At 37.6% G+C, this 18,324-nt stretch overlaps 1 protein-coding gene across 9 annotated transcripts in view; it reads right to left on the bottom strand.

The window, feature by feature from the left end:
• Nucleotides 1–18,324, bottom strand: part of CTNNA3 (catenin alpha 3) — a 1,864,976-nt gene that overhangs the window by 908,235 nt on the left and 938,417 nt on the right. The window contains exons 1-2 of one of the 9 annotated variants that reach the window (XM_081568949.1): nt 16,919–16,972; nt 10,579–10,710 (exon numbers count right to left, since the gene is read on the bottom strand). The exons of 6 other annotated variants lie outside the window; for them this stretch is intronic. The gene's annotated coding sequence lies outside the window, so the exon portion shown is untranslated. Of the gene's footprint in view, nt 1–10,578; nt 10,711–16,321; nt 16,973–17,266; nt 17,572–18,324 lie in introns of those variants that run through there. 2 more of the 9 variants (XM_081568951.1, XM_081568950.1) reach the window with 2 other exon arrangements.

Here is an 18,324-nt window from a genome sequence, read left to right as displayed (position 1 = left end):
AACTAACTAAGGAACACATAAAATATGATATAGAAGGTAACATAAAAATACAAAGTTGGAGGGAGTAAAAATGCAACTGCCTGGAATGTGTGTACATTTACATTATCAACTTAAAACGGATTGTTTTATAAATAGGAGGTTATATGTGAACTTCATGGTATCCACAGAGCAAAAAATTATAATTGATTCCAAAAAAATGAGAAAGTGCCAAGAATACTCAAACTACCACACAATTGCACTCATCTCACTCGCTAGTAAAGTAATGCTCAAAATTCTCCAAGTCAGGCTTCAGCAATATGTGAACCATGAACTTCCAGATGTTCAAGCTGGTTTTAGAAAAGGCAGAGGAACCAGAGATCAAGTTGCCAACATCTGCTGGATCATCGAAAAAGCAAGAGAACTCCAGAAAAACATCTATTTCTGCTTTATTGACTATGCCAAAGCCTTTGACTGTGTGGATCACAATAAACTGTGGACAATTCTGAAAGAGATGGGAATACCAGACCACCTGAACTGCCTCTTCAGAAACCTGTATGCAGGTCAAGAAGCAACAGTTAGAACTGGACATGGAATAACAGACTGGTTCCAAATAGAAAAAGGAGTGTGTCAAGGCTGTATATTGTCACCCTGCTTATTTAACTTATATGCAGAGTACATCATGAGAAACGCTGGGCTGGAAGAAGCACAAGCTGAAATCAAGATTGCCAGGAGAAATATCAATAACCTCAGATATGCAAATGACACCACCCTTATGGCAGAAAGTGAAGAAGAACTAAAGAGCCTCTTAATGAAAGTGAAAGAGGAGAGTGAAAAAGTTGGCTTAAACTCAACATTCAGAAAATTCAGATCATGGCATCCAGTCCCATCACTTCATGGCAGATAGATGGGGAAACAGTGGAAACAGTGGCTGACTTTATTTTTTGGGGCTCCAAAATCACTGCAGATGGTGATTGCAGCCATGAAATTAAAAGAAGCTTACTCCTTGGAAGGAAAGTTATGACCAACCTAGACAGCATATTAAAAAGCAGAGACATTACTTTGCCAACAAAGGTCCATCTAGTCACGGCTATTCTTTTTCCAGTAGTCATGTATGGATGTGAGAGTTGGACGGTGAAAAAAGCTGAGCACTGAAGAATTGATGCTTTTGAACTGTGGTGTTGGAGAAGACTCTTGAGAGTCCCTTGGACTGCAAGGAGATTCAACCAGTCCATCCTAAAGGAGATCAGTCCTGGGTGTTCATTGGAAGGACTGATGTTGAGCTGAAACTCCAATACTTTGGCCATCTCATGCAAAGAGTTGACTCATTGGAAAAGACTCTGATGCTGGGAAGGATTGGGGGCAGGAGGAGAAGGGGATGACAGAGGATGAGATGGCTTGAATGGCATCACCTACTCAATGGACATGAGCTTGGGTAAACTCTGGGAGTTGGTGATGGACAGAGAGGCCTGGTGTGCTGCAATTCATGGGGTCGCAAATAGTCGAACACGACTGAGCGACTGAACTGAACTGAACTGAACCTTCACATAATGCTAAAGAAACCCACACAGAGTCAAGGAGAGAAAAAAGAAGGAAGAAACAGAGAAGCTACAAATCCAACCAGAAAACAATTAACAAAATGACAATAAATCCATAACTATCAATAATCACTAAAATGCCTCAAAGACATAGGGAGATTAATTAAATAAATAAATCTGTATGCTGCCTCAAAAGACTTACTTCAAAAGTAAGGACACACACAGTCTGAATGTAAAAGGATAAGAGATTATTACAGAACACAGATTTCTGTGTACTGATCTTATCATCTGCAACTTTACTAAAATCATTCATTAGTTCTAATATTGATACATTTTTGATGGAGTCTTTAGGGCTTTCAATATACAATATCAAGTCACCTGCAAACAATGGAAAAGAAATGAGAGCAAAAAATAAACCCACTTATATACAGACAATTAATTCACAACAAAGGAGCCAAGAACATACAATGGAGAAAGGACAGTTTCTTCAATAAATGGTGTTGGGAAAACTGGACAGTCACATGTCAAAAAAAAAAAAAAAAAAAGCCAAAAAAACTAGACCATTATACTATACACAAAAATTAACTCAAAATAATTAAAGACTTGAATATAAGACCTGAAACCAAAACACCCCTAGAAGAAAACAAAGGCAATAACTTCCTTGACGCTGGTTTGATGTTTTTATGGACCTGACTTCAAAGGCAAAAAACCACAAGAAAAAACATATAGGACTAAATCAAAATGAATAGCTTCAGCACAGTAAAGAAAAACATCATCCAAATTAAAAGGCAACTTACTGAAAGGGAAAAGATATTTGCAGACCATATATCTGTCTAGGGGCTAGTATTCACAATAAAGAACTCATACAATTCAAGAAAAAATAATCTGATTTAAATATGAGCAGAGTATCTGAACAGACATTTTTCTGAAGAAGATGCTCAGATAGGAACATGAAAAGATGTTCAACATCACTAATTATTAGGAAAATGCAAATCACAATGAGATATCACCTCACACCTCTTAGAATGGCTATTATCAAAAAGACAAGAAATAACAAGTTTGGAGAGGATGTAGATAAAAGTGAACCCTTGCATACTGCTGATAGGAATGTAAATTGGTACAGCTAGTACGTAAAACAGTATAGAGGTTCCTAAAAAAATTAAAAATACAATTACCATATGATCCAACTATTCCACTTCTGAGCATTTATCTGAAGAATGCAAAACACTAAGTAGAAAAAATATTTGCACTGTATGTTCATTGCAGCATTATTTAATTCCAAGGTATGAGAACAACCTAAGTGTCCACTGGTGGATGAATGGATAAAGAAGTGGTATATATATGCACACAAAATATTATTCAGTCATAAAAATAATGAAATTTTGCCACTTGCAGCAACATAGATGGAGCTTGAAGGCATTATAGTAAGTGAAAAAGGTCAGATGAAGAAAAACAATACCAAATGATTTCACTTACATGCAAAATCTAAATAGCAAAAACAAACATAGATATAGAGACAGACTGATGGCTACTAGAGAGGAAGAGAGTTTGGGGCTGGGCAAAATGGATCAAGAGGATAAATGTATGAAGATGGACACCAACTAGACCTTAATAGTGATCACTTTAGAGTATATATAGATTTCAAGTTTTAATGTTGTGCACCTGATATTTACATAACTGGACATGGAACAACAGACTGGTTCCAAATAGGAAAAGAAGTACATCAAGGCTGTATATTGTCATCCTGCTTATTTAACTTAAATGCAGAGTACATCATGAGAAACGCTGGGCTGGAAGAAGCACAAGCTGGAATCAAGATTGCTGGGAGAAATATCAGTAACATCAGATATGCAGATGACACCACCCTGATGGCAGAAAGTGAAGAAGAACTAAAGAGCCTCTGGATGAAAGTGAAAGAGGAGAGTGAAAAAGTTGGCTTAAAGCTCAACATTCAGAAAACTCAGATCATGGCATCCGGTCCCATCACTTCACGGCAGATAGATGGGGAAACAGTGGAAACAGTGGCTGACTTTATTTTTCTGGGCTCCAAAATCACTGCAGATGGTGATTGCAGCCATGAAATTAAAAGATGCTTACTCCTTGGAAGGAAAGTTATGATCAACCTAGACAGCAAGCAGAGACATCACTTTGTCAACAAAGGTCTGTCTAGTCAAGGCTATGGTTTTTCCACTGGTCATGTATGGATGTGAGAGTTGGACTATAAAGAAAGGTGAGCACAGAAGAATTGATGCTTTTGAACTGTGGTGTTGGAGAAGACTCTTGAGAGTCCCTTGGACTGCAAGGAGATTCAACCAGTCCATCCTAAAGGAAATCAGTCCTGGGTGTTCATTGGAAGGACTGATGTTGAAGTTGAAACTCCAGTATTTTGGCCACCTCATGCGAAGAGTTGACTCTTTGGAAAAGACCCTGATGCTGGGAAAGATTGAAGGCAGGAGGAGAAGGGGACGACGGAGTATGAGATGGTTGGATGGCATCACCGACTCAATGGACATGAGTTTGGATGGACTCCGGGAGTTGTTGATGGACAGGGAGGCCTGGCGTGCTGCGGTTCATGGGGTCGCAAAGAGTCGGACACGACTGAGTGACTGAACTGAACTGATTGGCCAATTTTACCTCAAGAAAATTTCTTTGATCATTGCAAATGCTTTCATTTGAGGATCACTGAAACTTACACTACTTTTTGGAAGTATGCAAGATCTTTTTAATGTATCTTTAATGTCTCTCAATAATCTATAAGATAGTCACAGTCATTTTCATATTAGAGGAAGAAATTCAAGTCTACCATGAGTGAACAGATCTTTATGAATCATATTGCCTGTATCTCTAATAGAATATCTAAAAATTCCTCTTTAGATTACACAGTCTACTCAGCTAAGAATAGCAAGCTTCTGAGATGCTAACTATTGGTTTCACTTTCAAGTACTTTTGGTGGCCATAACATTCACATTCATGCTTTTGCCTCCTGAGTTGAATTTACTCCCTGTATAGCTCTATTACATTTAGATGAACTGTTAATAGTTCGATGTCCTATTCACTCCTTGGTCTATGATCAGCCTTCCCATGTAACAGTATGTGAAAATCCCTCTTTATTAAAATAAAATAAATAGTTTAAGTTTAAACAGAGAAATGAGGCAACTTGGGAAACATCATCAAGTTGATAATGAGTCAAATCCATGTCAGTATTGAAATCAATAAATTTAGGATAAAGGGAGTCACATTTTAGTTTTATGCAAGGAAAATGTTTATAGGTTATAGTAAACATATTCTAGGAAAATATCTTAATTTTGACTGCTAAATGCAGAGAGCTCATAGAAGTCTAAAATTTTGTTACCTTGAAATATAATTATATGATATTCTCCTTTGAAAAAAAGATAAATCTTAATTAAGGCAAAAGAGATAAAATACAATGGTTAAAAATTCATGAACTGGAGATAGATTATCTGAGCTCGAATTCTAGTTTGACAATTTATTAATTTCATGACTTTGGGTAAGTTATTCAACCTCGTTTATCTCAGTTTCCTCACGTGTAAAGTAGGATAATTGTGGTATCAACTTCATAATATATGAAGTAAATAAACTAACACAGCAAAAGGTACTTAGAATATTTTCTGGAACATTAAAGTTCTCTGTAAATTTTAACTATTATTATGAAGGAGCTGTGTAATTCCAACTCCAACATTTGTTATCTTGAGAAAGTCATTTTATTTCTCTAGGTTTTACTTTCTAAGGAAATGGCAACTCACTCCAGTATTCTTGCCTGGAGAAGCCCATGAACAGAGGAGCCTGGCAGGCAACAGTCCATGGGTTCTCAAAGAGTCAGACATGACTGAGTGACAAATACACACACTTCCTTGTCACTAGAAAACAGTTTAAAAGAGCCAGTTCAGAAATTCTAGTTTTATAAATACAAATTCATCACAATTCTTTTATTCTTTTTCATTGTGTATATCTCACCAATGTACCAGAATAGACGTATCAATTATCAATTGCATGTTTCCTTCTGAACATTACATGACATTTGTTTTACATCACTATTTTACTGACACCTAAACAGTAGTTATTCTTGGTTGTTCCTTGAATTAATTGGTTCTGTTAACACCTTATGACAATTGTTCATGGTTCAGTCTTTGTAGCTGCCTGCCCAAGGAACACAAATTGTAGACTGGTTATCATCACTCTGTTTGCTTAACAAGAAAGGGAAAGGATATAATACTTGCAAGTACAACACGTTCAGAGCTTTGGAATATTCAATTTTTTGATCTTCTAAGAGACTTGCTCATTGTTTTATGTCTTTATCTAAGATGGCTTTCTCTGCAAAATCTACATTCCAGTTGATGCATTTTACACTGTCAGCCGCCACTTTGGGATCTGGTCTAAGAAAATATACAAGTGTCTTCTTTCCCTCCAATTCATTATCACTAAAAGCATTTCAGTATCTTATTTGGTGATAACAAGTGTCTACTTAATTTGTGAAACTGAGTGGGAAATCTATGTTTCAAGTCACGCTTGTCAACCACCTGAGCTTCCACCAGAGTTAGGATAAATTTAACTAACAAATACTGCTTTAATAAATCAGCTCCACAAGTTATTCCATTCAGCTTGAAATAGTAACTTCAATAAAAAGGAGTAAATGTATATGTAATTAGTTAATAAATTCAACAAATTATTCTAGAGATTACTGGCTATTCTTTTATTAAAAATGAATTATGTTTCTATTATATTCCAGGTACTATATCGGGCATAAAAAATTTAAATTAACAAAATATCACTCTTCCCTTAACAAAAAGGATCAGGGTCTGATAGAGTAAAATAATTCTAAAATAGAGTAACATTTTGAAAGATTCTAAGCCTGTAGCTGGAAGTGACAGGATCATCTGCCTTAGCAAGTGATTATTTTGGAAGAAGGTATGCTTGTGTGTGTGTGAGAGAGAGAGAGAGACTGAGAGAAAGAAGAGAGGCAAACTTTCCGGCAAGACACTTTCACATGAGATGAACACAAAGCCTCAATTAAGGAAAGGAAAACTGAGACGAAAATACATAGTTCAGATGGTAGAGATAACTAAGAAATACATTCAGTAAGGCTGAAGACAAATTAGATGGGGAAAAATATCAAGGATGATTTTATAGGTTGCTAGGTCAAGAGACTGGGAGGATGATGATGCTACTGAAGAAACTGGATATATGGAACAAGAGCTCATAGAGGTATCTAGGCTGGGGTACAGAGATGTAAAAGATAGTAACAATTTAGGGAAGAGTGGAAGCCAGTGGGTGGGTGACATCATTTGCAAAAGAGCAGAGGGTGAAAAGTAACAAAGACACATCACTTACTGAGAAATGTACAAGACAAAGGATCTTAAAAAGAGTCTGAGAATAAGATGGAATTAGAAATTATCTTCAGCATTTCATTTAGGGTCAAGTTTATGATGAATGATTTATATAAATATTCCTCCATTTAAAAAATTAAAGTTCAAAGATAAATACAAATCTGGAAAAAATATTTGAACATATGTGACAAAGCTTAGCATCCTGGATATACACAAAATATAAGAAAAAAGAAAAAAAAATCCACAGAAAAATTAAAAAATTAGAAGAAACCCATGTAGATGGTCAATAAGCACAAACAAAATTGAAATCAAATAATCCAGTAAAAAGCTGTATACAAGAAGTACATTTAAATTCAAAGGCACAGATATAAAGTAAAAGGATGAAAAAAGATATACAGTTGTCCTTCAATATCCACAGGGGATGGGTTCCAGGAAACCCTCAAAAACCAAAATCTAACAATGCTCATCTCTTATATAAAATGGCATGGTATTTGTATATAACCTAAGCATATCCTCCCACATAGTTTTGTTTTGTTTTAAACATGAGCTTTATTTCATTTTTTGCCTTCTAGTTTATTGAGAGGTAATTGATATACAGTACTGTGCACTTTTAAGGTGTACAGCATAATGATTTGACTTACATACATCATGAAATAATACCACAATAACTTTAGTGAACATCCATCTCATATAATTAAAGAAATAGTAAACAAAAGTTTTCTTTGTGATGTGAACTCTTAGGATTTACTCTCTTAATACCTTTTATATATAGCGTACAACAGTGTTAATTATCTTCATCATGTTGTATATTGCACCCCAGACTCGGACGCGACTGAAGCGACTTAGCAGCAGCAGCAGCAGTACCAGTTTTATCTATCTTATAACTGGAAGTTTGTATGTTTGGATTGTCTTCCTCCAAGTCTCCCTACCCTCAGCACCCACCCTCAGAAAGCACAAATCTGTTATTTTAAATAAATTGGACAGGGATGACTGGATATCCACTTGCAAAATAATGAAACTGGATCTTTAATTCATATCACATACAAAAGTCAACTCAAAAAGGATCAGAGACTTAAATATAAGAGTTGAAATTATAAAGCACCTAAAAGAAAGCAAAAGTGTAAATCATCTGACCTTGGGTTAAAATTTCTTAGATGCTACAACAAAAGCATTGGCAACAATAAAATAAATATATTGAATTTAATCAAAATTTAAAAGTTGTTATGCCTCAAAGAGCACTATCAAGAAAGTGAAAGAATGCACAGAAGAGAGAAAATATTTGCAAGTCATTATGTACTAAGGATCTACTATACAATATAGAAAGCACTATTTCAATTCAATGATAAAAAAAATAACCCATTTATTATATGGAAAAAGAATTTGAATAGACATTTCTCAAAAAAAGACATACAAAGGGCTAATAAGCACATGAACAGATACTTAATACCTTTGTTCATTAGGAGAGTGCAAATCAAAAGCACAATGAGATGCCCTTTGACAACCATTAGGATGGTTATGATAAAAGACAGAATGATAATAAAAATAAGGCTAAGATATGGAGAAATTAGAACTCATGCATATTGCTGATAAGAATATAAAGTGGCACAGATGCAATGGAAAACTGGCTGGCTGTTTCAGTTTAGTTCAGTCGCTAAGTCGTGTCCAAATCTTTGTGACCCTATGAATCGCAGCACACCAGGCCTCCCCATCCATCACCAACTCCCGGACTCCACCCAAACTCATGTCCATTGAGTCAGTGATGCCATCCAGCCATCTCATCCTCTGTCATCCCCTTCTCCTCCTGCCCCCAATCCTTCCCAGCATCAGGGTCTTTTCCAATGAGTCAACTCTTTGCATGAGGTGGCCAAAGTATTGGAGTTTCAGATTCAACATCAGTCCTTCCAATGCACACCCAGGACTGATTTCCTTTAGGATGGATTGGTTAGATCTCCTCGCAGTGCAAGGGACTCTCAAGAGTCTTCTCCAACATCACAGTTCAAAAGCATCAATTATTCGACGCTCAGCTTTCTTCACAATCCAAGTCTCACATCCATACATGACGACTGGAAAAAGAATAGCCATGACTAGACAGACCTTTGTTGGCAAAGTAATGTCTCTGCTTTTTAATATGCTATCTAGTTTGGTCATATCTTTCCTTCTAAGAAGTAAGCATCTTTTAATTTCATGGCTGCAATCACCATCAGCAGTGATTCTGGAGCCCAAAAAATAAAGTCTGACACTTTTCCACTGTTTCCCCATCTATTTCCCATGAAGTGATGGGACCAGAAGCCATGATGTTAGTTTCCTGAATGTTGAGCTTTAAGTCAACTTTTTCACTCTCCTCTCTCACTTTCATCAAGAGGCTCTTTAGTTCTTCTTCACTTTCTGCCATAAAGGTGGTGTCATCTGCATATCTGAGGTTATTGATATTTCTTTCGGCACAGCAATCTTGATTCCAGCTTGTGCTTTTTCCAGCTCAGCATTCTCATGATGTACTCTGCATTTAAGTTAAATAAGCAAGGTTTAAATAAGCAGGGTGACAATATACAGCCTTGACGTACTCCTTTTCCTATTTGAAACCAGTCTGTTGTTCCCTGTCCAGTTCTAACTGTTGCTTCCTGACCTACATACAGGTTTCACAAGAGACAGGTCAGGTGGTCTGGTATGCCAGTCTCTTTCAGAATTTTCCACGGTTTATTGTGATCCACACCGTTCAAAGCTTTGGCATAGTCAATAAAGCAGAAATAGATGTTTTTCTGGAACTCTCTTGCTTTTCCAATATCCAGTGGACGTTGGCAATTTGATCTCTTGTACCTCTGCCTTTTCTAAAACCAGCTTGGACATCTGGAATTTAACAGTTCATGTATTGCTGAAGCCTGGCTTGGAGAATTTTGAGCATTACTTTACTAGCGTGTGAGATGAGTGCAATTGTGTGGTAGTTTGAGCATTCTTTGGCATTGCCTTTCTTTGGGATTGGGATGAAAAGTGACCTTTTCCAGTCCTGTGGCCACTGCTGAGTTTTCCAGATTTGCTGGCATATGGCGTGCAACACTTTCACAGCATCATCTTTCAGGATTTGAAATAGCTCAACTGGAATTCCATCACCTCTACCAGCTTTGTTCATAGTGATGCTTTCTAAGGCCCACTTGACTTCACATTCCAGGATGTCTGGCTCTAGGTGAGTGATCACACCATCGTGATTATCTGGGTCATGGAGATCTTTTTGGTACAGTTCTTCTGTGTATTCTTGCCCCCTCTTCTTAATATCTTCTGCTTCTGTTACGTCCATACCATTTCTGTCCTTTATCGAGCCTATCTTTGCATGAAATGTTCCCTTGGTATCTCTAATTTTCTTGACGAGATATCTAGTCTTTCCCATCCTGTTGTTTTCCTCTATTTCTTTGCCTTGATCGCTGAGGAAGGCTTTCTTCTCTCTCCTTGCTGTTCTTGGGAACTCTGCATTCAAATGGGTATATCTTTCTTTTTCTCCTTTGCTTTTCACTTCTCTTCTTCTCCCAGCTATTTGTAAGGCCTCCTCAGACAGCCGTTTTACTTTTTTCCATTTCTTTTCCATGGGGATTTTCTTGATCCCTGTCTCTGGTACAATGTCACCAACCTCTGTCCATAGTTCATCAGGCACTCTGTCTATCAGATCTAGTCCCTTAAATCTATTTCTCACTTCTACTGTACAATCATAAGGGATTTGATTTAGGACATACCTGAATGGTCTAGTGGTTTTCCCTACTTTCTTCAATTTAAGTCTGAATTTGGCAATAAGGAGTTCATCATCTGAGTCACAGTCAGCTCCCGGTCTTGTTTTTGCTGACTGTATAGAGCTTCTTCATCTTTGGCTGCAAAGAATATAATTAATCTGATTTCAGTGTTGACCATCTGGTGATGTCCATGTGTAGAGTCTTATCTTTTGTTGTTGGAAGAGGGTGATTGCTATGACCAGTGCATTCTCTTGGCAAAACTCTATTAGCCTTTGCCCTGCTTCATTCTGTACTCCAAGGCCAAATTTGCCTGTTTGCAAATTTGGCTAACTGTTTGCAAATTGCTAAACACAGAGGTACCATCTCATCCAGCATTTCTACTCCTATTTATGTATCCAAGTAAACTAAAACCACGTCCACACAAAAAACTGAACATGAATACTCATAACAGTATTCATAATAGCAGAAGAGTAGAAACAAGCCAAATGTCATCACCTGGTGAATGGATAAACAAAATGTAGTACACCCACAGAATGATATAGTATTCAGGCATAAAAAGGAATGAAATATTCATTCATGCTCCATAATGGCTAAACCTTGAAAACAACAATGCTAAATGACAGAAGCCAGTAACAAAGGCCATATTTATAGAAATGTCTAGAACAGACATCTCTATCCAGACAGAAAGTAGATTAGTACATGCTAGGGGCTGAAGGAAGAAGGAATATAAGTGGCTGCTAATGGCTATGGAGTTTCTTTTTCAGGGATGAAAATACTCTAAAATTAGTGATGACAGTTGCACAACTTTGTGAAATAAAAACTATCAAAGTATACATTTTAATAGGGCAAAATTTTATGGCTTGTGAATTATATTTTAAGTAAAAATAAATTATAAGCATGCACACATACACATAAATATACAGATATAACATGGACATTATTAGATGCTTATGTGTGTTTGTGTACACATACTCAGTCGTGTCCAAATCTTTTTGACCCCATGGACCCTCACCCAGGGATCGAACCCACATCTCTAATGTTTCCTGCATTGGCAGGCAGATTCATTACCACTGAGTCACCTGGGGAGCCCTATTATGTGCTTAATACTTGTCAAGTGGCTAAAATGACTACAGGGGCAAACATGCTTATCAAAAAGTGAGCAGAAAAAAAAAATGTCCATGTGAATTATAGATTGGTGAGTAATTTCTACTGTCTGTGGTATAGTTTTCTATTTCATGATTTTTATTACTTTCATAATTAGAAAAAAATGCAGTAAGTATGGTTTGAAATCCTGATCTCTGCCTATGACCCAGATAATGTTAATTTACATACAAAAAATATCTTCTAGAAAGAGCAATTCTTAGAAATAAAAGTCCAAATATTAGGTCAAAATTCCTTTTGGCATATACAAAAGTAATATGTCTTTCTTAAAAAATATTCATTTACATTTTTTCTCAGTTCCACCACAATTAACTTGCTAGTTAAGTAAGTTAACTAGTGTTCTTACCATGTCCTTCTCCCAAGGGTCTTCCTGACCCAAGGATCAAAGCTTTATCTCATGTTTCCTGAATTGGCAGGCAGGTTCTTTACCACTAGCACCACCTGGGGAGCCCTACAAAGTGTTTTTGAACATTAACAGCATATATGATTATTTAGTGGATTAGTCAGAGAAACAACTGAAGCTAATTTAAATCTGTGTACATGTGTGCTCACACACAAACACAGAGCTGGGTCTATCTGTACACATAGGTTCCTGGACTTAGAAGCAGAAAATGTGTACATCTTATTATGACATACTTGAAAAAAATGTGATTAGATGCCCTCAGCATTTTAAAACAAAGGGAAATATAAACATGACAAGCTAACCATTTTGAAATGGTTGTTGTTTTTCAGTTTCTAAGTCACGTCTGACTCTTGGTGACCCCCTGAACTGTAGCACACCAGGCTTCCCTGTCCTTCATTATCTCCCAGAATTTGCTCAAGCTCATGTGCATTGAGTTAGTGATGCCATCGAATTATCTCATTCTCTGTCATCCCCTTCTTCTCTTGCCCTCAATCTTTTCCAGCATCAGGGTCTTTTCCAATGAGTTGGCTCTTCACATCAGGTGGCCAAAGTATTGGAGCTTCAGCTTTAGCATCAGTCCTTCCAAAGAACATTCAGGGTTGACTTCCTTTAGGATTGACTGGTTTGATCTCCTTGCTGTCCAAGAGACTGTCAAGAGTCTTCTCCAGTACCACAATTCGAAAGCATCAATTCTTCCGCTCTAAGTCTTCTTTATGGTTCAACTTTCACTATGGTGTGTCAAATTATTTCCAAATGTATAATACTCTGTCGTTGGCATATTCCAACTACAAATATCTGAGTGAGCACAAGTATTTGGACAACAAAGACCAGTACAAAACAAAGCCCTGGAATTTAATAGGAATTGGTTTGGGAAAAGTGGTAAGGCAAAGAAATAAGCTGAGGGAGCCAAACATGCAAGAGTGCACTATAATTGAAAATTGAAAGAGGTATCAATTTGTAATAATAGAAGAGCAATGGTATCCTTAATCATAAAGTTTTATTTACTACATACTAAAGGGCACCATCCATTTTCAATAGGTTTGCTGTGAATTGTAAGAGAAAATGAATCCTAAGTGTTCACAGTTATTTTTAGAGACAGAAAGGACACCAGGCTTGTCACCCTATGAAACTATTTCTTGTGAGCTTAAGCAGAGTTAATTGCTTCCTCTGTTTGGTGAACATGCAATCTAGTTCATGCATTTAATACTATCGTATTCAATGCAATGTATTTATTGATTCTGAAATAGTTTCCACACCATCTCCTCTAGTACAGATAAGCTCCTCAGGACAGACACAAGAACATTTTAGCTCTAGATCCATAGCATTTTAAATAAGTTTTGGCTGAAAGAAAAAATGAGAGGAGTATTGTCTCTGTAACTCAGTAACCTCAGATATGCAGATAATATCACTCTGATGGCAGAAAGCAAAGAGGAACTAAGAGTCTCTTGATGAGGGTGAAGGAAGAGAGTGAAAAATCTGGCTTAAAGCTCAACATTCAGGAAGCTAAGATCATGGCATATGGTCCCATCACTTCATGGCAAATAGTTAGGGAAAAAGTGGAAGCAGTGACAGATTTTATTTTCTTGGGCTCCCAAATCACTGTGGATGGTGACTGCATCCATGAAATTAAAAGATGCATGCTCTTTGAAAGAAAAGCTATGACAAACCTAAGCTGCGTATTAAAAGCAGAGATGTCTTTGCCGACAAAGATCCATAGAGTCAAAGCTATGGTTTTTCCAGTAATCATGTACAGATGTGAGAGTGGGACCATAAAAAAGGCTGAGCACTGAAAAATTGATGCTTTGAATTGTGATGCTGTAGAATACTCTCAAGAGTCCCTTGGACAAGGAGATCAAACCAGTCACTCCTAAAGGAAGTCAACCCTGAATGTTCATTGGAAAGACTGATGCCAAAGCTGAAGCTCCAATACTTTGACCACCTGATATGAAGAGCCGACTTATTGTAAAAGACCCTGATGCTAGAGGAGAAGGAGAAGGGGGTGACAGGTTGAGATGGTTGGATGGCATCACTGACTCAACGGACATGAGTTTGAGCAAACTCTGGGAGATGGTGAAGGATAAGAAAGCCTAGAGTGCTGTAGTCCATGGGGTTTCAAGGAGTCTGACATGACTCAGTGACTGAACAAGAGCAACTCACATTTGTCCTGTGTATTTTATGAAGCGCAATGTTTGCATTTTTCACACTCTGGAGTATAAACAAATTATAGCCACCATGCATAGGTCCAACACAAATGTTGAGTCTAGAGATGACAAAATTCAGTATACAAATTGTCATTTCCTTTTCCCACACCCATGGCAGGCATTTTTAATCAATCATGGCATTCTTTCTATAGTTAGAATGGGTCTTCAGAATCCTCATCACAGAGCCCTAGGGAGCCACCACCGATCAGCTGGAGCAGGTGCAAGAGTTCTAACCATATGCTTTTCCTATTATTCTGAACACTTTCAATAGGAATCTTACTTTTCAAGATTTACAGTTAATGAAATATAATCCTTCAGGTGAACATTATCACCTTGTACATATCAAGGGTTCTCTAAAACACGCCATTATACCATTAATATTCCCTGGAATTCTTCCTGTGCAATGCCATGTTAAATGAGGCTTCAGTGACTCATACTGTAACCTGCAATTAAATGTTTTCAATGTTAGACTATTAACATTCACCATCTTTAACTATAATGCACAGGTCCCATTAAAAAAAGTTACTATTTTCACTCCTTATGAAGTTAAAGGGGAAGAGAGGAAATACAAGTGCTTGTGGATGGTGACTCTTGAACTATCCCTCTGCCAGCCAGCAAGGCCTACCAGGAAAGGAGCTGCTGCCTTGGCTGTGCAGAGCAGGCCCTGCTGATTTAGCAAGTAAGAAACCTCTGCATTCCTGTAGGTGTGGGATTATCTCCTTCCTGCCGCTGTGAAGCATCTGATCCTCAGGCCAGCACAAAGAAAGTTGTGTTCTTTAATTGAGGCATTAATAGACAGAATGAGAAAGGCTGGGTGGCAGGGCATACTGAGAAGACAACTAAAATTACCACTCCCTGCAAAGCCTGGCTTTGTGAGTCCTGGCAGGGGGCCTGCAACAGCTCTGCTAGTGGCATAGTCCCAGACCAGGCTCTTGGGGCCTCCAACTAATACAGAATTATACTCGGGGTCAGAGAAATCTGTTCATCAACAACTTTTCCATACCCCTTGCTGGTGGTAAGAACTGAACAGTGACTGAGAGAATGCCAGTAGTAGAAAATAGCGCCATCTGGTTTAAAAAAAAAAAAAAAATAGAACTTGATACTCTTAAAAACTCTACTTCCTGATAAACTCCATAGGACCACTAAGGCAAAGTCCTGTATGCAAAAGCCTTTTATGATGTCTTAATTGGAAGAGATGTTTTAGGTAAAATTTTTTAAAAAACATATTTTAAAACATTTCTTCTTTAAACATGTAGAAGCATCCATTCTTCTTATACAAAAAGAGTTGTGGCAAAGGAGAGTGAAGGCAAGAGCAGTGGGACACTGGCCACCAGAATTTCTGACCAGGATATAAGCCAGGGGGTGAAGTCCAAACACTGTGTGCTATTAACAAAATCATGGCTAACACATGCAGTTTTTAAAATTACTTATCACTCTAGGTACTGGGAGTAACAGTAATAAGAACAGCTAATGTTTATTTGAGCTATTTTTGGTGCCAGACACTGTTCTGGGCACTTTACATGCTATATCTCAATTGAGTCTAAATCAAATTTAGAAAGGAGACATTATTCTCTAACCACTAAGGCTTAGAGAATATAAGTGACACTCATAATGCCAGACTATTAATAATCAGAGGGGCCAGACTCAAACCCAAAAAGTTTTCATTTAGGCCATACACTCATCCAGGAATGAAACGTTGAAAAGTCATCATAGTATCTTCAAGGGTCTCAAAAGTCACAATGAATTCAAATTTATTTAGTGTACAGGTAGGATGAAAATGTGACTATTCTTTAGTCCCGGAAGAAAGAACCCTGTGGATACGCCAAGCACTTGTTTTTTTGGGGAGTGGGCCAAAGAACATTTCTGAGTCGGTCAGGAATGTTAAGCAGTAAAACAGGGTTCTTACTCAGAATCTCCTGACTCAACTTTGGGTGTTTCAATTCCTGGGAAGGTTTGAGAGAATAGACAAAAACAGCATACTAGCCTGTGTAGTCCCATCTGAACACTGTTATCTCAGTCACACCAGCCTGTGATAACGGCAGCTAGCAGCGTGCTCAAAGTTCAAGCTAAATCATAAGATGATACGAGTCACAGGTCAGAGCACAGATAAGCATTTAGCCTCTGTTACTGAACCACAGAAGTGACTGAATTATGACTATCAAAAGGCATCAAAGTCTTGCAAGGACTTCTTGGAATCTGTCATTCAAATCCCTACTGATTTGATTAAAAATTCCTCTTTTCAGGAAACCCTGGTAGACTGAAATAAATGTGACAGCTAAGCTGAATAGATAAGGCAAAACATACTTTGAAAATGATTTGAGGATACTACAGGGTTTACTGTTCAAAAAAGTTTAAGGGTAGTAAAATCCAAACATTAAGTTAAACTATTGATTTGTGCATGGAACCTCCATTTGCTATTTCAAAAGCAGCTAGTAAGAGGGAAACATTAGACAAACCCAAATTGAAGGGAATTATGCAAAATATCTAATCAGTTATCCTCAATATTGTCAAGGTCATCAAAAAGAAAGAAAATCTGAGAAATTATCACAGTCTAAGGACATTAAGTGGATGGATGTCTCACGCGAGTGTATGCTCCTCGGTTCTTGTCACGCGGTTCTTGTCACGTCACAACAAAGATTTGGAGTGACGGACATTAGAGCCCTCAGCGGGTCACGGCTCTCGGGTCTTCGACAGACCATGTTATAGCTCTTAGACAAACCAGTGTTACAGCTCTATTTTATTTAGATAATACCAGGAAAATCCATCCTTGAAGCATGAGGGCCTGCCGACCATCAACCCAAAAACACGAAGAGAAGAACGCCCCAGTGTGAGGGAGAGAAAGAGAGAAAAAGGGAGAGAGAGCGCTTTGGCTCCACTTTTTGTATGTTTTTTCCTCCCCCTGAGCCTGCCCTATGCAAATTGGGCTTACCAGGAGTGCTGTTCTACCTGAAGTTCTCACTCCGCTGGGACCTTCCTTTGTTCCATTTTTGCGGGCTTTTCCCTTCCTTTCTTTTAGCCGCCGCCATTTTGGACTCCTGTTTCTATTCTAACTACCTAACAGATGGCATCACCAAATCGATGGACATGAATTCGAGCAAGCTCCGGGAGTTGGTGATGGACAGGGAAGCCTGGCGTGCTGCAGTCCATGGGGTCGAAAAGAGTCAGACACAACTGAGCGACTGAACTGACTGACAGACTGAAGGACCTTAAGAAGACATGGTAACCAAATGTAACATGGTCTCTTAAAGGGATCCTGGGACAAAGAAAAAAAGGACACTATATAAATTAAGAAAATGCAGTTAAGTCTAGCGTTTGGATAATAGGAAAGTACTAGTGTCAGTTTCTGAGCTTTGACAGATGCAACAATAATAGGATATCAACAATGGAGAAAAATGGATAAAAGGTATATAGAAGTCTGTAATATTCTTACAATTTTTCTATAAATCTAAAATTTTCTAAAATAAAGATTATTTAAAAAACAAATCCATACAAAGACACACAGTAGACAGTGCTCTTCCAAATGGCCATATATTAAAAGCATATCCATTAGCACTTAAATAGTGCCCAATATATAATTAGCATTCAATAAAAATATTTTTAAATAAATGATAAATGAATAGAGTGGATCCTTTTCTCTAGTTAAAAAAAAAAAAAAACCTTTGATTTTTTTCATTATCTTAAATCTACATTCAGCTTCATTTTCAAGAGCCTCTACAAAGTAGCTAAACTTTATTTTCTACAGATCATCAGCATACTACTTCTGCTTGAGTCAAAAATAGTCTTGTCACTTTCCTAGGATTGCTTCATTCCTACCTTGGCTTTGTAGTCCTCTTCCCCCAAAGCTAATGCCCTCCCAATTGATTCCACCTGTTCCAGGGTAAATTCAAATTCAACTGACTAAGAATTGTTCCTAAACATGCCTTCTTTTCCTGAAATCTTCCTTCTCTGAACTCCTAGTGCCTAACTTTGTCAGTTCAACATGTATAT

Source organism: Giraffa tippelskirchi, chromosome 2 (assembly GCF_054371585.1).
Source record: "Giraffa tippelskirchi isolate mGirTip1 chromosome 2, T2T-mGirTip1v1.2.pri, whole genome shotgun sequence".
NCBI classification, from domain to species: Eukaryota; Metazoa; Chordata; class Mammalia; order Artiodactyla; family Giraffidae; genus Giraffa; species Giraffa tippelskirchi.
This window is presented reverse-complemented; position numbering and strand designations above follow the sequence as displayed.